The sequence below is a fragment of the Melanotaenia boesemani genome, chromosome 4 (assembly GCF_017639745.1).
Source record: "Melanotaenia boesemani isolate fMelBoe1 chromosome 4, fMelBoe1.pri, whole genome shotgun sequence".
NCBI lineage: Eukaryota > Metazoa > Chordata > Actinopteri > Atheriniformes > Melanotaeniidae > Melanotaenia > Melanotaenia boesemani.
Genome location: NC_055685.1, coordinates 38320244 through 38336683, shown reverse-complemented (window position 1 = coordinate 38336683; position 16440 = coordinate 38320244).

Below are 16440 nucleotides of genomic sequence, written 5' to 3'. Positions count from 1 at the left end.
GGAAGCCAAACACTGTCACACAATACAACACCACAAAGTGTGGTGTGTGTGTGATGGACCAGATGGTGCGGGAGTACAGCGTGCGTGCAGGAACACGGAGATGGCCAGTCGCCGTGTTCTACAACATGATCGACATGGCGGCACTGAACGCTCATGTTCTTCATAAGGAATGCACCGGAGTGCAGGAGAGAAGAGTGGACTTCCTGGTTGAGCTCGCGAAAGAGTTGGCCAACTCTCATGTGAGTCAGAAGAAGGCACATAAGGAGCAACTGCTTCAGCAGCAACCTCCCACACCTAGCCCTGGGAAAAGGGCAAAATGTCAGGTCAACCATCGATGCAAGAACAATTGCGCAACTGTAAGATGTGTTGACTGCTACAAATACACATGTGGCAAATGCAGGATGGAGATACCATGGAAGTGCCAAGCATGTTTGGACTTAGCACAGACGGACTGCTGAAAGAGCAGAAAAGCCATTCACACAAGGGCATGCCACTGTAGCCTTGTGTAAATATTTGTGAAATTGTTTCATTACTTGCATTATTTTAACTGTTTTGTTGTTTTTTTTTATGACAAAAATAAAAAGCATTGGAAAAAATTCACAGTTGTTCTTTTATATCTTTGTCATGTTGACATTTATGCCCTCTTGACTTAGACACTAATGCTTCTGGACATTTTACTCACAGACCCTGCCTGTACCACCACAATCAAAAAATGTTCATTTTAAATATTCAAAATTGTTCATTGCTTGGGCTTTTTGGACATAAGGTACATGAACATTGGGTTAGAAAGTTTGAAAAATTGGTCAAAAATTCTGAAAAATTTGTATTTTTTCATTTGTATGAAAAGAGGAGAGCTGGACCTTTTAAAGTGATTTTTAAAAAAAATATGAATTCATCATTTTGTCATATCATTCTAAATTGTTTGCTTTTTTATTGAAGGCCCACAATGATTATCTTTTTTTTTTCTTCTAAAAGCACACAAATGTGTCGAGGAGGTATATATCATATATCATATCAAATATATTTTTAATTATTTGAAATATACTAGAATGCAGGAAAACCTTTCTGAATCTGTTTGAGGTCTACTCCAATCTCATACTCAGGGGACCAAGCAGTGTCTCAAGCCAAGCTTTGGGCAAAAGTTGACAGTCCGGTTTCAAGAGTCTACAGTGTCTCCCCTAAGTATGCGCCCTCCTGGGGTGTGCCAGTAATTGACTCGTCTACAAACAAAAGAAGCTGTTCGCAGCTTAAGACAGGATTTTAGCTAAAATCCTACTGGTCAATCGACCCATCTCTGGGTTGTAAAGGTAGAAAGGTCCATTGACCCCTCTCTGGGACTTCTAGTGTTAAATGTAAGAAACCTGCAGAGCTAAAGACAAGAACTGGCTAAAAGCCTAAAGAGAAAATAAAGGAAAATGAGGTCCAGTTCAGCTTCTACCAGGTGAAGCTTGAATATCTTCAGTCTACTGAGACCATTAACATTTCAGAGCAAAGCATCCACCCAACAGATGCTCCGCTTTGAGATAATCTGTGCTGTCAAAACATCTGGAAAGAGACTTAAAACACTTCTGTATTCCTTCTGTTAAACTGGCTTTAACCAAGCAAACCTGTTTTTTGTAGTGGTGCGTGGATCAATCCAAATGTCGATAATATTGATACCAACGTTGGTATCGATACTGATCATCACTACTGTAATAACATGGATACTTTAGTTTAACTTCCTCTCCTCTGCAGGATGTGTTGTCTGTCTGTCTGCTTCACATGTCCCCCACCCCTGACTGCCCTGGTCTTGAAACACCCATTCCTAAAAGATAGGCAGACACTTTATTGGTTCCATGAAAGAAATCATCACTCACAGCACAAGTTGGGGTTAAATAACCTGTTTCTCCTGCAGAAGCTCTTACCTTTGTCAGTTAATTCTCATCCGACCAGCTGATGTGTTCAACTCTGTTGTCTCTCTATCACACATTAAAACTACTCAGTTAGGATTAGGAATCCAGAAGTTCATGGTTATGGTCGGGAAAACATGATGAGTTGAGTTAAAACTGACTTGTTTGTAATCGTAAAGCTAAACATGTGAAACGTAGGAAACATTCTTGTTCATCTGCACAAATACAAAGAGTTTTGTTTTGAACGGGCTGCTTGTTCAGAGTTGAGAGGATCGTTTGGAAATCGCTGCTGCTGGTGAGGAGAGTGTTTGTACTGGCTGCTGTGTGTTCAGTTCTGTCCAAGCTGTCCAGTCTCACAGTATCTTTATTAAAAGAGATTTCCTGGACTCTCACTCAGTGCATGTATTGATTCTCATGTTAATCTTTGCCCTAACTTGGCAAATTAAACAGTAAAACTGGTTTTGTGCAGGATGCAGCGAACGTACTTGCCTCAAGGCTCTCCTCTTTGTTTACATAGAAAATAAACGAAGTCTGTGTTAGGTAATTTGTTAAAATGCCAGAACTTTCTTTGTGTAAATAACACTGAAAACACGATAAATCACAAGAGAGGCTGCATGTCAAAGCCTTAATTTCATGTTACCCATTAAAAAGATGAATGCTTCATCAATATGAGTAGAATTAATGACAGCACATCTGTCTGATCTGTGTTCAGGTTTACAAGCTGAGAATCCAATAAGCTCTTTGCTTCCACTTTGTCTCTCGGGTGGATTCGTGATGCTTTTAATAGTCACATAAAACTGATATATAATGCTCTGTGCAACTTCTGCTCTGGTACGAACAACACCTCGTATTGGCTTTGAAATGAAGTTATTAATAATGATAATACAAAAAGGAACCATTTTAAATTGCAGCCCAGCTTTCACTGTTAAAAGAATTGCAACAATAGAAAAGATTGAGCCAAACAATGAAAGCAGAGGCCGAGCAGGAGCAGCTAACGAGGAGGTAATGTCATCATAAAGAATAACAGCTTTGTCATTTGTGGGTTTTTTTCCTTTATTGGCTGCAATCACAAACTCTTTCGGACGCGGGATGCAGTTGTGAAGACTGAATGAGCTTTGCTGTGCCAGACACTCTTCATTTTGTTTTAAGAGTTTCTGCAGTTCAAATTAAAGCTGCAAAAGATTTGGATGTTACGAAACAGGCACTTGTCCTCAGATGGCTCAGCAGCTTGTCAGCTCGTCTCTTTGTGTTTATAAGTGAAAACCTGAAATCTCAGATTTGGAATAATAAAGTCAGGCTTCCAGACAAAAGCTGATAAAGCTGCTTGAATCTCTGTAGAAATCCTTGTCAACCGTTAACGTTCTGTTAAATTAACAGCATTGCTCACATCTTACAACCGGTCAGAGCCCTCGCAGAATCTGTTAAGTGATGGATGGAAGTAAACGCTTTGTGGGTGTGGGATTATGTTTTCCAGCAATTAGTCAGCACATAAGCAGTGAAAGCCTAACTACAACCTTCATGTGGTTTTTGTGGCTTACACTCAGCATGTAAGAATTCAGCTGTGGTGGATGAAGACGTCTGCTGACTTACTGCTGGGGATGACTCCGCTGTTCAGTGTAACCTGCTGACTTTTCCCAATAAATAAACCTAAATAACCACTTGTGAACTTAGTTAATTTTATTGCTTTTTAATCAAATGATTTTATTTTATTCATTTATTTGCTTTTTAAAAATTTTCCCCTTGTTTTTCAGTTTTTGGTGCAAATATTGACATAAAGGGAACATAAAGGAAAGTAAAACACTGTATAATGATAATTTAACATCAAATTTAATTTAATAAGGACTTTAATGTCATATGTGTCAGTTTCTGAGACCTACAGCATCACTTTATGGTAAAACAATGTGATACGGTCCTCTGCCTGTTAAATATGCGAAAGTGATTTTTGTTCTTCTTTTTTCTTTTTTACATTTTGTTTAAGGGCCAAATAAAGACATCAGACTAAATAAATGTTATTTCTCTCTATTTTTTTCTTGGTTTGGGTTTTAAAGTGTTAATAATTAAAGGTTTCCTGATTAGCTTTGCTATTATTATTATTATTTGGTCAAATGTTTTTATCTTTTTTTTATGCCCATGATTAGCTGCCATAATTTTATACTTTTGGGGTTTTGTTTTAATAATTTATTATAATATTTCTTCGTGCAGAGCAGTTCAGTATTTTTCGTCATACTGCTCGCGTCACCTGAAATGCATCCAGGTAACAAAATCCTGAGACAAAGTTGTGAAATATCTTCATCGTGTGGGCGATGTGAACATGAGCGTTTCACACGGTGTGAGCTGTTCGGTCATGAATGGGATGATACCTGCTGCAACATGTTAACAGATTAGATTAGACAAACTATATTTGTTGCATGTAAACATGCAAGCAGACTGAACCGTTATGTGCAGTCAGTCACTTTCCGAGTGTCTTATGGAACAGGTGCTGCCCCCCTGCACCCCCTCTCTGCACCATGTCATGCTGCAGTGTGTCGTCAGGCCTCGTGTTTGCCGGGAAATGTTAATGAGCATAAAGAGCATCAGTTTTTATTACAGAAGCTCAGCCTTAAACTACCTTGTAATGGTGAAAACACTATTTAGCTGTAACTGTGTGGCTAATCTGTATCCCATTGAGAAACTGAACTGCTCCCACTGTAGGAACTTTCTGAAGTTCCTGTAACCTTTTCATGAATGAAGCGGTTTTGTGAAGCCAGTCAGGAAAACATCAGCATGTTGCTGCTGTTTGTTTTGCCTGTACATGCTTTATAAGTCAGTCACTGTCCTTATCCATAATCATGAATGAAGATAATTAGTTTATCTCCACTCTTGAGTGCTGGGCTCATTTGTGATTTAGTCTCCACCATGATGTGGAAATTCCAGAAGTTTTAGGGGTCTGGCTTTATGGGAAACAACGTTGTCTTTGGGCAAACCCACTCGGCTCTGCCTATAAAAACAGAGGAGGCTCACAGCAGCAACTCACTCTTCAGCTTTCACTTCAACTGGAATTCACTCGAGCTCTCACTTTCTCCTCAGAGGGATTTTCTGGACTTCTTTCTCTCTCAGCGGATAAAAACAGAGAAAATGGGCCTTTCGCAGAGAAACAGTGCTTTTCTACTCACTGTTGTGGCTGTGGTTTGCATAGAGCTCTATCAGGGTGAGTTTCCGTGCAACATTATTGCTAACAGGCTGATAAAAGGTTAAGATTTCCAGTGCATTGTTGAAATACAACCTGTGACTCTCATTCTTAGACAGCAAATAAACTGTAGAGTATGTGGCTGCTCATCTGACTGCTGTCTAAACTTTTCCCTGCAGCACAGTTCATCCCTGGACGCTGCTCGTGCAACGTCTCAGTCAAGAACGTCAAAGGCAACATTTCAGATTTCCTTGTAAATGAAAAGAAACCCGGATGTAATAAACAGGAATTGATGTGAGTTTAACATTATTATATTATCTGGAAAATATCTCCAGTCTTACGATATTTAGAATCTCATCACTGACTTGTGTTGTTTGTTTGGGATTTCTCAGAGTAACCATCACCAGACCAGACAACTCCACCTTCCAGCGCTGCCTCGACACTGAGGCAGAGAGGGGCACGGGTATAATTCAGTGCTGGGAAAAGTGAGTTTAAACAAAAAACCTTTATTATCTTCCACACAGCATCAACCCAGTTAAACCATTTTTTAATCACTCAAACCAGTCTCTCTGCTTCTGTTGTGCTGCTAAGCTGGCACTCGCTTTAGGGTTTTTCCATAAATCTGAGCTAAATTTACTGACTGAAACCAAAAGTAATCACAAAGAACCACTTAAATATGTTTGATTTGGCACAGACATGCTGCATCAGAGCATATTTTTGTGGAGATAAAAACTTCCCAGATTATCCTGCAAAAAGAACTCCCTCCCCCCAACCGTAATGAAAACGAGAGAAATATTTCTTCAGCTCAACAACTCCCAAGACATGTCGACATGTGGCCCCCACAAAGCCTGCAGATGTTTTGCGTTAGTCCTTTGGCCTAATACCAGTTTCTCTCCTTCACTTTTAGCATAAACAGGAACGAAAGCCGGAAGATGGAGTGTATGGACAAAAGGAAGAAGAAGGCAGAGCAGTAACTTCACATAAGCAGGGGGACGCTGAGAGCTGAGCTTTCACTGAAACGCTGCCCTGGAGAGGCCTGGAAAGGAGGGTGGAGGGACGCCAGCAGTGGGAAGCAGGGAAGGGCCGAGGGGAAAGAAGGGAAGCCGAGGAGGATGCATACATGTACAGCAGCATTGCAACAAGTCTGTGTGGAAAGAGGGGCACTGTTTAAATGCATACAATTTCATTGTATTAATATTTTTGCTTGTTGCTATTTATGCTGATTTATTTATTTTGAAAATTTTATATCCTTATATTTTCTACAGATGTTGATACAAATAAAGCGAGTTTTGATACGACTAATTTCTGCTGGTTTTATTTCATATAGTCTTCTGAAATCTGAAACCCAGAAACATTATTTGTTGGCATGAAAACATGACTTATCGGGATCATTTTTCCAGCTGCTGCTTTTTCGCCCTCCTAATGAAGCTCGTGGCTCGCCACCAGCATCAAAATACAAACTCTTCCTCTTCTGCAGAGATGATGCAGCTGCCGCTCGAGGACGGTGAAGTGACTTTGTTGCAGGGGTTGACAAATAGTTATCAGAAAAAATGGCTTGTTCTTCAGGAAGAAGAGATTGGGTGTGTGTGTGTGTGTGTGTGGGGGGGGGGGGGGGGGGGGGGGGGGGGGGGGGGGGGGGTCTTAGCGTGATAACAATTAAATGAGGTCTGAGCGAGTTTTGGACCACAGCTGTTTGTTTGCAGCAGCTGCAGGCTGGATGACAGTGAGGGGGCGGATTCCTGACTCCTGACCCAACGAAGAGGGGATGAAACATAACAGCTCAAATTCTCCATAACTAAGGAACAGCTATAATGTTTATCTAAAAGAAATAAATCCTGATAGCAATCCATGACTCAGCCAGATAAGGACTTTAGAAACCTTCACCTGGCCAAGAACAGCAAACAGACCTTCCCCAGAGTCCCAACGCAACTGCATGTAGAGGATCCGTGTCCCACATCTTGACATGGATCAGATGAGCCTTTGTCTTGTCTCTAAATCACTGATTCGTTCCAAAAACATCAGATTTCACTTCAGTAACATAAAGACAGGTCTGGATTTGATTTCACAGTTGGTTCATCCTCGAAAAGTTTTAGAAGGCTTTACACACTAAACATGAGTTTTACAGGAGGTTGGATGTCACATTCAGCTTTATTTATACATCACCAAATCACGACAAAGTCATCTCAAGTCACTTTTACAGTTACAGTCCGATTCGTTGTCCACTTATAACAAACCCATTATATCATCCTCATCAGTCCAATTCATTATAACTGGGTCCAGAAATATAAAACCTCCATCAGAACCAGGACCAGGAAGGAAAACTTCCATCAGAACCAGGACCAGGAAGGAAAACTTCCATCAGAGCCAGGATCAGAAAGGAAAACCTCAATCAGATCCACACCTAGGAAGGAAAACCTCCATCAGAACCAGGACCATAAAGGTAGACCTCCATCAGATCCACAACTAGGAAGAAAAAACCTCCATCAGAACAGGGATCAGGAAGTAAAACCTTAATCAGAACCGGGATCAGGAAGGAAAACCTAATCAGATCCACACCCAGGAATGAAAGCCTCCATCAGAATAAGGACCAGGAAGGAAAACCTCCATCAGAGCCAGTACCAGAAACCAAATCCTCCATCAGAGCCAGGACCAGAAAGGAAGACCTCTATCAGATAAACACTTGGGGGGGAAAAAAACTTCATCAGATCTACACCCAGGAAGGAAGACCTTCATCAGAACCAGGACAAGAAAGGAAAACATCCATCAGAACCAGGACCAGGAAGGAAAACATCCATCAGAACCAGGACCAGGAAGGAAGACCTTCATCAGAACCAGGACAAGAAAGGAAAACATCCATCAGAACCAGGACCAGGAAGGAAAACATCCATCAGAACCAGGACCAGGAAGGAAGACCTTCATCAGAACCAGGACAAGAAAGGAAAACATCCATCAGAACCAGGACCAGGAAGGAAAACATCCATCAGAACCAGGACAAGAAAGGAAGACCTCCATCAGATCCACACTTAGGAAAAAAGAAAAACTTCATCAGATCCACAACTAGGAAGGAAAACCTCCATCAGAACCAGGACCAGGAAGGAAGACCTCCATCAGGAAGGAAAACCTGCTCGGGGTGGCTGGGAGGAACTGGGCCTTGGATCCGATCGAAGATATGTGTGTACAACCTGGGCGCTCTGGTCCCCTGTGTGGTGGCGTGGATTGCTGGAGATAAATGGGCGTCCATGGCGCTGCTACTTTGGACTCTTGGCTGGGCCTTTGCCCTACTGCCCTTGAGTGGTCCTGGAGAGGCAGGAGCGCCTACAGCAGCCAGCTGAGGAGTTGGTCGCCCGAGAGAGAGATCTTTCTCTCGGTTGTGCCCCTCCCCCGGCACCCAACACTGGCTGAGGGGTCCCCAGGTGCGGGATCCCTCGGTGAAGCCCTGCAACTGCCTACCCCACTAAATTTTAATTACAGCTTAGACACCCATAAACATTTAGGGCCTCGTCGGGACCAGCACACTGGCTGTGGGTGGGCGGACAGGAGTCACTGAGGTGACCCTTCCGCAATGGAGGGGTTTTGGGTGAGTGAGTTGGTAAGGGTTGGGGCAGAGAGGGGTTTTTGTCCTTGGGGTACCTAGCCTTGGTGCTGGATTGGTGCGGCCCGCAGTAGTTTTGCCTGGGGCGGTCGGGTTCCATGTCTCTGTGGCCCGTGCCTGCTGGGCCTGTTCATTGTCGCCCTGGGCTGCTCGGTGCCCCTGCCCAGTCGGGACAGTGGGCTCTAGTCTGGGGGCCCCTCTGCTCTGGGCTGAGTGGGGCCGCTGCTCAGTCTGCTTTAGCTGTCCTGGGCTTGGTGCTCTGTGGACCTGCCGGACTTTTGGGGCCTCGGGCTCCCCCCTGTCTCCCCTGGATGCTTTGGGGTGCGGCGTGGTCATGGCCCCCCTTGCAAGCACATGTTTAATCCTTGTTGCATGGTCACACATGCATGTTCATGTTCACACGTGCATGCTCACAAACATGCTCGTCTCTCCATGTGTTGGTACGTTTGATGACTGTTGTACTTTTTCATATCATCATTATCCTATTTTCTTTATGTATCATGTAGTACTGTGGTAGTTTATATTGTTATTGTTAATACTGATGTGATTTAAGCAGCCTAGACAACTTTTATTTCCCCATTTCAATTCTGTCCTTTTGTCTTTTTATATCTTCTTCTGTCTTCCTGTCAGGTTCGGCACTGACATATCAAGACTAAAGAAAATAAGATTATAATAAAAAAAATTAATAAAAATATTCCAAACATCAATGGCAAGCATTTACATAACATGACTCCTTTGGTAGAGCAAATCTGTCCTGCAAAATATGGCACACAGACCACCAGAATCAGGAAGGACGACCATCTTCCTGGACTGGTCGGGGTGGAGAGGACAGGAAAGAGGGGTCAACCAGCAGCAGGACTCTAATACAGGAATTCCTGCTGAGAAAGAAGAAGAGGAACACAAATGAATGACAACAACAAGATCAGATATTTCCACATGGAGAGTAAAGAGAGCAGAGAGGAGCCCAGTGCATCATGGGACGTCCCTAGCAGTGTCAGCCTATAGCAGCAGGACTAAAGGATGGATCAGGGTCACCAAGTCAGACCTGTTATAAGGTTTATTAGGAAGGAAAGTTTGAAGATGGTCTGATGGTCGAGGCGGTGTCTGACTACTGGAGGTTCTGCCTCCCGTTCTACTTATAGAGCTTCAGATGTGAGGAGAAAAATGTAAAATTCTAAAATAATGATTTCTGATCTATAATAATAATAATAATAATATTAATAATAATAATAATAATTATTATTATTATAATAACAATATTAATAATAACAATAATAATAATAATAATAATAATTATTATTATAATAACAATATTATTATTAATAATAATAATAATAATAATAATAATTATATATATAACAAAAAAAATTAATAATAATAATAATAATGTTGAATTTAACCAGAAGTAGAATTTGGTAAAAATTGTAACTGTGGTGATAAAACCTGTTTAAAAAAATTCTTAGTGAATAAAAATAAAATGAAAACTAAATATAATAAAATAAATGATGGGATCTATTAAAAATGATGTGAAGTACTGTTAATGAATGAAATCTCAATCAAACTGGCAGGTTGTGTAAAAACTCATCCTGAGCAGCGTTTAACACCAGATGAAAAACAGATCACATTAACTTCACTTTAGTAACAAAAACAAAGACTAAAAATATGTCTTGATTGACATTTTTTATTATTCTTGCATCATTTTGTGTTTGCATTTAATGAAAATAACAGGCTATTTTACATAGAGATGCTAACTTGATGTCCAGGTTGAATTAAAGAAAAATAGCTGTTTAATCAGTGAAATGAGCAGAAAACTGGATCCATGGATGAAAACAAAGCTGCATAACTTTCTTTTTTCTTTTCTAACAGAGTCCAAACTCTAACTGTGATCAGCCCTGTGCTGCTGTTTATTGTTCAGAGATCACTGATGGCATCAAATCATTTTCTCAGGCAGATAAAAGGTGAAACATTGATTGATGAGATAATGTAGAAAATGGCCCAACATTTCTGTTTATCCAGGATAAAGATGCTCGTTTATCCCCCTCCTGTCTGTCGATGAACACTAATGTGGAGATGCTGAGCGGCTTATTGAGCTGCTTCCTCTCACTGATCAGCCTTACAGACATTTCTTGATTTCTGACTATTAACTTGTGCAGGAGAGATCAGCTTTGGAAATCAGGGATGTTCTGGTCCGGGTCAGAGCAGGGGAGTGTGGGAAAGAATAGATCCTCAATAAGCCCGCTCCGTCTCTGGATGTGCTCGCCCTATCTGTGCACGCGCTCATTAGCTCACACTAACACATGCTAAAAGTTGAGCTACATGGTGGAAAGTCTGCAGGGTCCACGCAGCAGGGCCTCTTCAGCCTCGGAACAACAGTTCACACACTTTCAGAAGCGCGAGATCGGCCTCAAGGCGGGAGAGTGAACTGAGACTGGAAAGCAAAGGAGCTGACATGGCCTCTTCTCTCTGATCAAACCAGCTTTGTTTATTAATCACATTGGCGTCAGGCAGATTTACACACACTGCTCTGGATAATGTCACACTGCATGGGTTAGCTAGGTGCATTTCATGAATATAGCGGTCTCCCCAATCCCAGGTGTGAAAATGAATCCACCCCCCTGATGAAGGCCGTGAGATGCAGCTTAAAAGCTCAGGTAAATACAAAGAAAAGGTCCCTGAGGTACAATTTCCGTTGTTGGTGCAGTTTATACAGTCCTGTTAAAACTGCAAGGTTTTATGTATCTTGACATAATTAAAAAAAGAAAAGAAAAATCTTCACCAGGTATTAAAATTCAGAAAATTCAACCTGAGTTTAAACAACACATGACACATTACAATTTACTAAATAAAAAGTTATCCAAAATGCAGAGACAGTGTGTAAAACCTAACAAAACAAACCATTTCACATGCTTTGACCCAATTATATCCGCTTTTATCTAAAGAAAATGATCAGAAAGCAACATCCATCACCAGGCTATGAGATCGTGTTTGGATCATGTAGTTCCCTTCTGCCTCCATGTGGAGGCGCCACCACGCAGCTTTATGGGCCTCAGGTTCCTCCTGAAAGCTTCTTCACAAGCTTGACCTCCATTCAGAAACCAAGCCCTGAAATCACATCTGATCTCTTCACACCTTCACCGTTCAAACACAAACCAGATGTTCATTTCCTCGCTGGGTTACACTTTGGAAAACACGCACAATAAAATGCACAAAAAAAAAAAAAAAAAAAAAATCTGTGTACACCGGTTCAGCTCAGTTCAGAAAAACAAGAACAAATTCATGACAAAGTCAATGAAGATACAAGTAATCCATCCCCTTATTTAATCCACATTAATCCATTTAATAATTAATATTATTGTTACAACAAGACAGTCAATAAAGATAAAAAAAACACCCTGGTGGTTTGGTATTTGAAACCAAGTTAAAGGATTTAGTATGTAACCTTTCTTAATGTTAACAACTTTGTTGGCACAAAAGAGTAAAATCTCATTCAACATAATAAGGAATAAAATAAAAACAAAATATAACTAAAAAAAATTAAAATAAAAAACAAAAGTTAACCTTCAGATGCATGAATGAATAAAAAAAGTTTAATGGCAGCTAGTTTGACTTCCATCTTTCATCCTGTTTCTTCTTAGGTCGGTTAGTTACGTCATGCGTCTTTAAACCTTTAACCCTGCGTATATCATTTGAGACATAGAGATTTTTTAACCTTTTGCTTCACTTTATGGTAAAAACATTGCTCAAAACCATGTTTTTTTGCAATCTGATGCTTGCCTTCTGCCCCCTGGTGGACACCTTTTGCATTATAATGATTTTGACATCGCATAAGAATAGACAGCGACGCTTTTTCCCCAGATTTAGTTAACTTCGGATAAAAAACAAAACAAAACTGATTTTTCTTGCTATTTTTCTCCAGTCAGGCTTTAAAAGGTCAAAAAAACCATACCAGCACATTTTATTTTTCCACATATAATACTTTACTTCTACAAACAATTAAGAGAATTATTAAATAAAAAGCTATAATTGTGAGATTTCAAATCATATTTAAAAGATTAAAGTAAAATTTAGGAGATCTACAGACATAATTATGAGAAAAGGTTAGAATTATTAAAAAGTAACAATAATGAGATTTAAGCAATAATTATGAAATAAAAGTAATAATGAGATTTAAAGGGTGAGATAAAAGATCAGAATTATGAAATGAAAAATAATATTTATGAGATTCAAATGTCTCATTTTGTTTTATTTAGTGTTTAAGGATAATGGTGTTGATAATGTTTGATCTGTATCTTGGAGGAAATGCAGAGAGCTTATGGAATTTATCTCATGGTTATTACTTTAAATATCAATTTTATGACTTTAAATCTTAGTATTATGAGATACTTCTTCAATATTTTTAATTTACACGTGGCAGGAAATGGGTACAGGCTCTGATCTGCTGTAACTACATGAGCCACTGAGACTTCTCAGATCATTTGCTGGATTATTTTAAATCAGATCTTAAAACTTTTTTCTCTCTTTGAATCTACATTGTTCAACATTTACACTGTAAAACATGTATGATGTCTAAATGTTTCTTCTGTAATGCAGCCTGCAGCACGCTGGCCTGCTAAACGTAGGAAATGTGCTTTATAAATAAATCTGGCATCTTATATTGAAATCAAGCTCATGTGAAACTGCTGGGCAACTTTTCTGAGTTTACCTGGAGAGTGGAGGGATGTTGTAAACTTTTACAACGGAAAAGATGCAAACACGCTAAAATAAAACAGCTTGATGTGACGGAGGGGGAATGTTCAGCGTGGACTCGCTGACACACACACCCTGAAATCTGGGTTTGGAAGTGACACCTGAGCAAACGCTGACGTCCTGTTTTCCCCCCGTAAGAAGCCGTTTTACATTCTCTGCTTCTACTTGCTGCTTCACTTTTTAACCAGCGTCCACCCTCACACACCCTCACACACCCTCACACACACACACACACACACACACACACACATGCCCACACACACTTCTGATGCAATGAAAGAGGAGATAAAAGCTTTTGCTCCAACAGAGCTGCATAAATATTCCAGCATGCAAACATGTTTGGTCAATTTACAGTTTTCCCTTCTTCTGACAGCTTCATCAACAAGCATCTGGGTGGTTTCCATCCACATCAATAAAATATCAAGAGGAACAATATGCATGTTTTTTTTGTTTTTTTTTATAAAAGTTTCTCTCCAACTGACTTGCGGAGTGTGGATGTGTTGCACTACAGAGAAGTGAGTGACAGCTTTCACACTTTGATTTTATCGGTCCTTGCTCACAATATTGCATTTTCCTCCATAGGAGACACAAGCCTTTTCTCTCACCCCCCCCCCCCCCCAACCCCACAAAGCTATATATAAACTTCAAAGCTACTGAACGACACATAATATCATGGAAATAAAATGCAGAGTCTCCTTTCAGGACTGGTGCTTGCCGCATAATGTTTAAAATTTAAACAAGCTTGTTGCAGCTTTACAAAGTGCCTGACAAATTATTTGCAGCAACTGTGGCAACATGAAATGCTTCCCCAGATCGAAAGCTTTTAATACTGTGGAGATGGTGTATTGGTGAAGTGTTTGCTTTGGTGGTGAGAGATCACTTCACAGAGCCTCCTCCGGTCTGACAGCCGGGAAGGAGGCGTGTAATAAGTTCTCTAAAACAGCACGGCAGCAGGATGACAGCGCTTTCTAAACATGATGCTGGCTGATTGATAAAGGAAGAAAGAGGACCACATGTCCTGAGAGTCGGAAGGGAGTTGGAGAGACCTGCAGGCTGAGAGCGAGCTGGCTGCTGGTTCAACACTGAGATTAAAAAAGCTGCTCTTTGAGCTGGAGGTAATCTGCAGTTTGCTCAGGCCTACAACAGGCAAAGGATCAGTGTGCCGGGAAGAATGTGATTCAGATGCACAAGCAGCGGCTTTGCCTGCAGCATAGCTTCTTTTTTTGCCCCTTTCTCTCAGTGTTCAGTAACTCTCCTTTCATCTGCTGGTTTGGGGCTTGTGTTATGTTTCACTGAGTATCAGCTCTGAGCTGGAGAGAGCAGGAACAGCTGGCATGCAAATACAGCAGCACATGCAGGAGATGTGTTTCAGTTCAAGTCAAACATGAACATGCTGGTGTGCAAGAACTTCGTTTGCATCCAAGTTAGACCAGATGCAGGTCTATTTTTCTAGAAAATGGCATCCACTATCTTTCAACAGAAACAAACCCAACAATGTCAGACAACAAATACAGAGGATGCATCCTCAAAACTAACATCGGTAAATCATTTAGAGTTTATAAGAGGAAAGGAAGTCTAAAGAAATTAAAAAAAAGCATAGCAGTGGAACGACAGATCTGAACATGCACCTGGTGAGACGTCATGGTGAAGCCACAGATGCCAACAGCTTGCATAGCCAACAACAAGGTACAGGGTAAAGACAGACGTAGATACAGCTCTGCAAGATTAAAGGTAGTTCAAGGATTTGTTTCTGAGGATTTATAATCCAACTGTGTGATTGATGTGAGTTTGCTGACAATTCAAAGAAAACATTCAAGACAGCTGCCAGGTTTCCCAGGAATGGATGTTGCAATAAGTTCAGCCCAAGATTTTTTAGAGAAACTCTAAAAAACCCAAGAGCTCCATCTCAGACTGTCCAGGCTTCAGTGTTAGATGTTGAAGTTCATGACAGTCCAGTTAGAAAAAGACTGAACTAAGATAACTTGTTTGGAAGGGTTGCAAGAGAAAGCCTCTTTTCTCTAAAAACAACATGGCAGCACGACTTAGGTTGGCAAAGCTGCGTCTGAACAAACCACAAGAATTCTGGAACAATGTCCTCCGGACAGACCAGACCAAAGTGGACATGTTTGGTCAGAATAAGCACAGCATGTCTGCACACCAACTGTCAAGCACTGGAGAGATGATGATACTGTCTCTCATGCAACAGGACAATGATCCCAAACATCAGCAGAACTACAACAGGATGGCTGAAAACGTCACAAGGAGAGGTGGGAAGCAGGCGGGTGTAGGACTTAGGATTCAATCTAAAGAAACAAAAGACAGAATGAACACGTCATTAAACCCAAATTAAATCACAAATCTCATAACAGGCTACAATGTAAAGCCAGTGTGACACGATGATAAACCAGGACCAAGTAGATGAGGATCTGGTGCTGAGCAAAGGAAACCAAGGATTATTTGCACAGAGGGAGCTCATGGTTTCACATGGAGCAGGACTCTACCTGAACTCAAACTGAAAGCTAGTGAACACTTCAGACATGAATTTAAAATAGCGCTACATAACTTTCCAACTTTGAAACTCTATTTCTGACTTGTTTTGATGGCATAGAGACATTTTTTATGTACATTTATAGATCTGCCATTGCCCTGCAGTGCCCTGTGGCTTAGAAACAGCTCTTCACAACTTTTTTTCATCCACTTCACAGCATGCTAGCAACTGGATATCAACACACTGGCTGTTTTGAATGTGGTTGATTCAGTAAAGAAAGAATTATCGGAGGAAGCTAGAAAAAGAAACAGAAAGGAGGAGAACAAGAGATAAGACAAGATTCATCATTGGACTAATTTTAACTGACAGGTGAAATTTTACAAAAGAGACATGATGCATAATAGATGCTGGACTGTCCGTCATTAGGGGCCACCTCAGTGAGACGTTTTCACTTCTACGCTGATGACATTCAGCTCTACTGATCTACTAAATCCATATCCCCCTCAACTCATTCCAACTTGACCAGTTCTCTTCCTGAAATGAAATCCTGGATACAAGC